Raw genomic sequence first — 8,537 nt, 5'->3', positions numbered from 1 at the left:
TAGGCAGTTCTACAGTCCGGCCATTAAACGTCCGGACACCGTCAAGCGCGCCCGGAGTAACCTACAACAAGACCTCCTGGCATAGTCCGAGCAGGCGTAGCAACGCGGCCCCAACCCCAGCCCTCGCAAAAATGCGATGCCAGTGCTTCGCGTACATAACTACGCTCTAGAAATACCATGGGTACAGGGGGAGGGGCACCATCACGGCACGCCCGAAACACGGCTTAAACCGCACCAGGGGCTACTGATTTTTTTAATTTTCTCTTACTTTCGGGACTCCATTCTTCGGAAGGCCTGTTCGGCAGTTCAATTGCCGCACAAACGATGCAAGAACCAGGGAAGCAGACAAGCCATGCCGCATTACGGAACTCCCAGGTGGTCTCTATCACGAGCAGTATACCTGTTTCGCATACCATTCCGCAGCCTGCCCCTGGAACAGACATGTTAAATAGTCCAACCTTTTGCTTATCACATTATTTTGTATCATTCTGCTTTGATCGCAGCCCTTTTTAATAAACAATGCATAGCTTTTGTCTATTTTTGCATTACTCTTTTTTTACAAATATATGTTCCTTAACGACATGTTGCACCCGTACACTTTGGTATGGCCAAAATACGCCAGGGGCTTTGGTACCCCTCAATATGGTGTGAGAAGTCCGAACACTTTAACAAGTGCGGCACCCCGAACTTATAGCATTATATGCATCGGCTCCAAATCATGTCTTGGGTCAATAGTTGGGTTTGCCCGGCTCCTATGTTTTGGTGCCTTACGTTCCGCTATATCGGCTAAGGTAGCACTAGGAGAACTACTGCGATTGTGCCCCAGTTGAGCTGGGTCGAGCACCTCAGTAGAGAAAGCTAAAACTGACTGTCATGATGAAGCGAGAGCTGGTCGCTGTTCGAGTGGTTTTTCGAGTCCCTAAATACTTATGCCGCTTAGAGCGAGGAGTCGGCTCTGTCCGGCCAAGGCGTGGATAGCGCCCGAACTCGGTCTTCCAAATACCAGGGGCTTCGCCGAAATTTAAAATTATAGAATTCTATGGCTAAGTGAGAGTGTTCACGCATTATGGTCCGATTGCCTTGTTCGTTGTGCTGAGCGCCTCCCTCGAAGGACACAAAGATGGGAAAAAGAGCGCTCAGGTTTATCCCCGAACAACCAGCACTAGCGGCACGGGGGCAGAAGCCGACGACTCGCCATCTCTCAGAATTGATAAACAGCCGCACAGAAGGTAATATTTTAAATTCCAACAGCATTGCTTAGCGCATATGAACAAGTTTTCAGCGCACAGGACAAAACGAGCGAGTTTTACTCAAAAATTACATCTCTGGAACATTCATCCGCCACAAGGCGGGCACCCTTCAGAACATCCTTATAATAATTTTCGGGCTTGCGATGCTCTTTGCCCGACGGTGGCCCGTCCTTCACAAGCTTCTCAGCATCCAGCTTGCCCCAGTGCACCTTAGCACGGGCAAGGGCCCTACGGGCACCTTCAATGCAGACGGAGCACTTGATAACTTCGAGCCTTGGACAGGCCTCCACCAGCCGCCGCACCAGCCTGAAATAGCTCCCAGGCAGAGCCTCTCCAGGCCACAGCCGAACTATGAGGCCTTTCATGGCCTGTTCGGCCGCCTTGTGGAGCTCGACCAGTTGCTTCAGCTGGTCGCTTAGGGGCACAAGGGGTCCGGCCTCAGCATACTGAGACCAGAACACCTTCTCTGTCGAGCTGCCCTCCTCGGCTCGATAGAATGCGGTGGCATCAGACACGCTACGGGGAAGATCTGCGAACGGTCCTGGAGAGCTCCGGATTCGGGTAAGTAACAAGTAACTCACATTTATGTGTTTGCTTTGCATAAAGAATGCCTTACCCGCCGCTATCTTTTTCACCGCATCCAACTCCTGGAGGGTCTTCTGGGATTCGGCCTTGGCAGACTTGGCATTTTCACTAGCCGCCGCGAGCTCGGACGCTCGCATCTTTGAGTCAAGCTCCAAACTCTGATGTTTTTTCATGAGAACCTGGAGCTCTTGCTGCACCTTGCCAACCTGGGCCTCATACTTCTCCCGCTCGGTGTGCTCTGTGGCCGCCCTCTTCTCGGCCTCGAGCATCGCTTGGTTAAGGGTCGCCACCTCAGACGTGGCCCCTACAATAGCCACGATAATCCTATCATTTTTTGCAACTTCACCTTTTTATATATATATTTAAACAAGGTATTTCTTACCTTCCTTGTCCTCGAGCTGCTTCTTGGCACGCCCGAGCTCTTGCTCGGACTGCTCGAGGTTCTTCTTTAGCATGTCCACTTCCACAGTCAGTACGGCGGACGCCAGCAGAGAAGCCTGCATACGCATATTGACTCTTTTTTGTTAGACTCCTGCAAATTTATTTGATCCTCTATTCGGATTTTCTTCCCGAACGACAAACAGAGCATCAGGGGCTACTGTCTATGCGGTAATATTATTTACACATTCTTTACTTACCTCAAAGCCTGTTAAAAGGCTAGCACAAGCTTCAGTCAGTCCGCTCTTGGCGGACTGAACCTTCTGGACCACCGCACTCATAATAGTGTGGTGCTCCTTGTCGATGGAGGCACCTTTGAGCACCTCCAACAGATTGTCTGGCGCCTCCAGTTGGACGGGGGTCACCGACACGGTGGGCTTGCTCCTCTTGGAAGGAGGTCGCCCGCCAGACTCTGGAACCTTTGAAGGGTCTGGAGCGGTGTCCGGCCTAGAGCCGGACTTGGAGCCCTGGGGGGTTTTATCCCCTTTACTCCTGGAGTCTGGGAGGTCACCTTGCGGCACCTCCAGGACCACCCCCTCCTAGCTTGGAACCTGTTGGGACAACACTTCGGCGTCATCCGTAGGGCGGGGGGAGGAAGCCGTCGGAAGCGAATTCACATCCGCCGTGTCCAGTGAACTGCTCGACGACGTGTCGAGCCGGTCTTTGGGTGGGCTGCATAAACATATTCGACATAAGGGAAAGCTGTGCAATAAAGGAATACTATGAATTACTCTGGTATCCGGATACTTACGATTTCGCCAGGGGCTTGGCCCTGAGCGGCCACTCCTCTCCGCCGTCGTCGGCGTTGGGGGAGTAGTATGGACGAAGGGTTTTCCCCTTCTTGGACCCTTCGGCCTCCCCAGTGAGGGCGGCCTTCCTTTTCTTCTCTCCTCCCGCTGGAGGGGGAGAGGTCTCTTCTTCCTCCTCCTCGTCCTCACGGGAGGAATGCGCCTTGGAGCCGTCGGATGATGAACCCGACACCTCCTGGCGCCGGGCACTCTTTCGAGTCCTCGTGGCCTTCTTCTCCGGCACCACATGGGGTGCCGGAACCAGCAGCTTCGTCAGGCGGGCTTCGACTGGGTCTTCGGGCAAAGGAGCCGGACAGTCGATCTGTCCGGACTTCGCCTGCCAAACCTGTCAAAGGTAAGGGAGCTTAGATCCCGCATAGAGTTAAACTATGAAAAACTAATACCCGCCTGAGCTGCTTGTCCACCAGGGTTTGGATGCATGTTTGCAGTCCAGTCACCTCTCCTTTGCTGTCCCACGACAGGCCCGTCTCCTTCCAGGACATGAGCCGCGTTGGGGGTCCGGACCGGAACTCGGGGGCTGTGACCCACTCAGGGTCGTGCGGCTCGGTGATGTAAAACCACCCCGATTGCCACCCCTTCAGGGTCTCAACAAAGGAGCCCTCGAGACATAAGACGTTGGGCATCTTGCCCACCATGGCACCTTCGCACTCTGCCTGGTTGCCGCACACCACCTTCGGCTTGACATTGAAAGTCTTGAGCCATAGGCCGAAATGGGGGTGGATGCAGAGGAAAGCCTCGCACACGACGATAAACGCCGAGATGTTGAGGATGAAGTTCGGGGCCAGATCATGGAAATCCAGGCCGTAGTAGAACATGAGTTCCCGGACGAATGGGTGGATAGGAAAGCCCAGTCCGCGGAGGAAGTGGGGAAGGAAAACTACCCTCTCATGGGGCCTTGGGGTGGGGATAGGAAAGCCGGTACGCGATGTCGTTAGACAAGTATCCGGCCTTCCTCAGTTTTTTGATGTGTCCCTCCGTGACGGAGGAGACCATCCACTTGCCTCCCGCTCCGGACATAGCTGGAGAAGGTTGAGGTGGGGAGTGCAGACTTGGGCGCTAGAGCTTGAGTGCGCGAAAATGGATAGGCAAAGGAGGAAGAAGGCATAGGTGAAAAGGTGGATCCTTATCCCCTTATATGGGTGGACGCAACTACGTGTCCCCACCAGCCTGGTAAAACTCGTTTATCTCCAAGCGCCGTAATCAATGGCGTGGTTGGGTTACCCATGCCCGTATTGATGAGAATCCCGGAATAAGGGGACACGATCTCTGCTTTAACAAGACGTGCCAAGGAAACCGCCTCACATGACACGCTGAGGTGGGATAATAAAACGATTCGAATAAAGGCTTGGCCGTGGTGCGTCACACTACGGAATACGTCAGCAGATTAGATTTGTGTAAGTATTATTCTCTCTGTGGCAATATGTGGAAACTTATTTTGCAGAGTCGGACACTATCTTTGTGTTCAGAATCTTCTATGAAGTACTTGGAGGAGGAACCCGCCTTGCAGTGCCGAAGACAATCTGTGCACCGGACTCGTCGTCATTGAAGCCTGGTTCAGGGGCTACTGAGGGAGTCCTGGATTAGGGGGTGTCCGGATGGCCGGACTATACCTTCAGCCGGACTCCTGGACTATGAAGATACAAGATTGAAGACTTCGTCCCGTGTCCGGAAGGGACTTTCCTTGGCGTGGAAGGCAAGCTTGGCCATACGGATATGTAGATCTCCCACCATTGTAACCGACTCTGTGTAACCCTAGCCCTCTCCGGTGTCTATATAAACCAGAGAGTTTTAGTCCGTAGGACAGACAACAATCATACCATAGGCTAGCTTCTAGGGTTTAGCCTCCTTGATCTCGTGGTAGATATACTCTTGTACTACCCATATCATCAATATTAATCAAGAAGGACGTAGGGTTGTACCTCCGTCAAGAGGGCCCGAACCTGGGTAAACATCGTGTCCCCTGCCTCCTGTTACCATTCGCCTAGATGCACAGTTCGGGACCCCCTACCCGAGATCCGCCGGTTTTGACACCGACATTGGTGCTTTCATTGAGAGTTCCTCTATGCCGTCGCCATCAGGAAGGATGCCTCATCCTGTCTTTAAAGGCGGCACCGTTGCTAAGGGAGCTTTGGCTGTCATCCAAACTCTCCGGCTAGGTGGTTTCCTTATGACCGCCTGTTCAGCTACTGCGCTGATGATGACCTCTCGGGTCATCGAAAGCAATCTTCACGTCAGCTCAGAATTCGCCGAGCAGCTAGATCCAATGGAGCTCTCTTCCCTAAACGAGCTCTTGGATCGCATCGCCGCCCTGGGAGTCGCTACGGATTATGACCAGATTGGGTCTAAACCCGATCTAAGAGAGATTAACTCTCCCCAGGTCACCCATAACGTTGCCGTGGTAGAGGGACAGTGCGGCGACCCTTCATCTATCTTAAGGACTAGCTATGTCCGGATTCCCGATCCCTCCAAGCCGGATACCCGCGGAGGGGGGGACATCACTCAATACCTGAACATAAAGTCAGGCGACGGGCTAGATTCATTGGACAACATCCAAGAATCCAAATTCCGAGTTCGGAAACTCCTTGGCCCCTGGGTCTCAGATTGGGTGAGGTTTCGGATTTGATTCCACCCACTCACCCATACATAAGCGATCTCTCCCAAATTAGGCAAGAGCCCAAAGAAACAGTACATCATTACTGGGCCAGATTCCTCCTGGTTATGAACAGGATAAAGGACTGCCGGGAGGAAGATGCAATTTCATTCTTCTGCAATAATTGCACGGACAAGGGAATCCTCAACGCCATAAGTCGCCATGATATTACACGCTTCGCTGACTTAGCGTCCATAGTACGAAAGTACTATGCAATGGAAAGCGCCTGGAAAACTGAAATAAAATTTTGGGACAATCCGGCCCTGAATACAAACACAGTCCGAAATAAAAGGGTGCATCATCACCAGACACCCGGGTTCAATACCAAAAAGCAAAAGCCCTCTACAGGGCACGGAACCATACTGGAAGGATGGCTTAATGGACCCTGTAAAATTCACAGTGCAGAGGGCGCCACACCAACTCACAGCCTTAGAGCATGTTGGATACTCCGGCAGGTGGAAAAAATTGGCGAAGATCTTCTAATTCCAGAAGCCACAGAAAGCCACCCCAAAGACACCAGTACGGTATTAACAGCCTTTAAGACTTTCGCATCAAATAATATGCAAAAAAGAACACTCCGCAGCCTTGCCGAAGTCTACCAAGTAGCAACAATAAACCCATGGAGTGACACGGCTATTACTTTTAACCCGAGCACCAGCCGCATTGGTCCTCAGTACAATAGTGGACAGCTTTCGTCTTACCAAGGTACTCATGGATGGCGGCAGCGGATTGAACCTCATTTATGAGGAAACCCTTCAAAAAATGGAAATAGACTGGAACCGCATTGAGCAAAGCAGCACAACCTTTAGAGGAATAATCCCCAGTCGGGAAGCGTGCTGTACAGGAAAAATCACACTAGATGTGGTGTTCGACACGCCAGATAATTACAGGTCCGAAGAGGTCACGTTCCAAGTGGCCCCATTCAGTAGCGGATATCACGCTCTGCTAGGGCGGGAAGCGTTTACAACCTTCCAAGCAATACCCCATTACGGGTACATGAAGCTCAAGATGCCCGGGCCTAACGGAATCATCACTCTCGCTAGTGATCCGGACATAGCACTCCGCGCCTAAAACAAGACAGCCGCACTGGCCCTCGAGGCGCTATCCGAAGCCCTAGTGGCTGAGGAACTGACTGCGCTACGCTCCACGGTGAATAGGGACGATGTGATACTCGACAAAAGATCCAAGTCCACCTCCTTTAAACCAGCGGACGAAATTGTCAAATTCCAGGTCCATCCAATGGACCCCAATAAAACAGCTTCCATCAGGGCACAGTTAAACCCTGATGTAGACGCCGCACTGTGAGAGTTCCTACGAGAGAACTAGGACATTTTCGCCTGGCACCTTTCAGACATGCCAGGAATCCCACGCAGGCTGGCCGAACACAGCTTAAATATCCTAAAAGGATTCAAGCCAGTCAAACAGGCAATTCGGCGTTTTTCCGAACCTAAGAGACGGGCCATGGGAGAGGAACTAGCCAAGCTATTGGAGGCCAGATTCATCAAAGATATAAAACACCCGGACTGGCTAGCAAACCTGGTGATGGTACCAAAGAAGGACAAATCCTGGCGCCTGTGCGTTGATTTTAAAGACCTTAACAAGGCTTGCCCAAAGGATCCCTTCCCTCTCCCCCGCATCGATCAAATTATTGACGCTACCGCAGGACACGATTCATTGTGTTTCCTCGATGCATACTCCGGCTACCATCAAATAAAGATGGCAGAGTCAGACCAAGCCGCAACGGCATTCATCACACCATACGGCCCATTCTGCTTCAACACAATGCCCTTCGGGCTCAAAAACGCTGGCGCAACATATCAGCGCATGATTCAGTGGAGGCATACATAGATGATGTGGTCATTAAAACAAGACATGTCGAATATCTAGTAGACGACTTGAGGCTAACATTCGATAACCTCCGAACATACGACATCAAGCTTAACCCAGAAAAATGCGTCTTCGGCGTTCCAGCCGGAAAGCTCTTGGGCTTCATTGTATCCGGCAGAGGAATTGAAGCGGATCCAGCCAAGATCCGAGCTCTGTCACAATTGGATATCCCGAAGGACCTCAAACAAATACAAAAATTAACCGGATGCGTGGCGGCTGTAAGCCGCTTTATCTCCCGCTTGGGAGAAAAGGCCCTACCCCTTTACCGCCTCCTTTGGCGCACCGAACACTTACAGTGGACGAATGCAGCCATGGCTAGACTCGATGAAATAAAAGCCATCTCGGCAACAAACCCAGTCCTGGCTGCGCCAAACATTGGCGAACCAATGCTATTATACATTGCAGCAACCCATCAGGTCGTAAGCGCAGTGCTCGTCGTCGAACGAGAAACGGACGGACACAAATTCCCCCTTCAAAAGCCGGTCTACCATGTGTCCACTGTCCTTACTCCGTGCAAGTCACGGTACCCGCATTATCAAAAGATTGCGTATGCGGTATTTATGGCATCCGGAAGCTGCGACACTACTTTCAAGAGTGTTCAATAACAGTAGCCTCGGAAGTGCCACTTAACGATATTATAAACAACCATGACGCGACGGGCCGGATTGCAAAATGGGCCATTGAGCTCCTCCCGTTCGACATAACTTACAAGCCACGGCGAGCTATCAAGTCACAAGTTTTGGCCGACTTCGTCGCAGAATGGACGGAGGCCGAACTCCCTAAAGAGTACGGCACATATTCAAACTGGGTCATGCACTTCGACGGCTCCAAAATGTTGGCCGGTCTAGGGGCAGGCATCGTTTTGACGTCCCCCACAGGAGACACAGTTCAATACGTACTCCAGATAATGTACACAGA

Source organism: Triticum urartu, chromosome 1A, assembly GCF_056163025.1.
Source record: "Triticum urartu cultivar PI428250 chromosome 1A, HENAU_Tu73, whole genome shotgun sequence".
Lineage (NCBI taxonomy): Eukaryota > Viridiplantae > Streptophyta > Magnoliopsida > Poales > Poaceae > Triticum > Triticum urartu.
Note: the sequence above shows the minus strand (reverse complement) of the source record.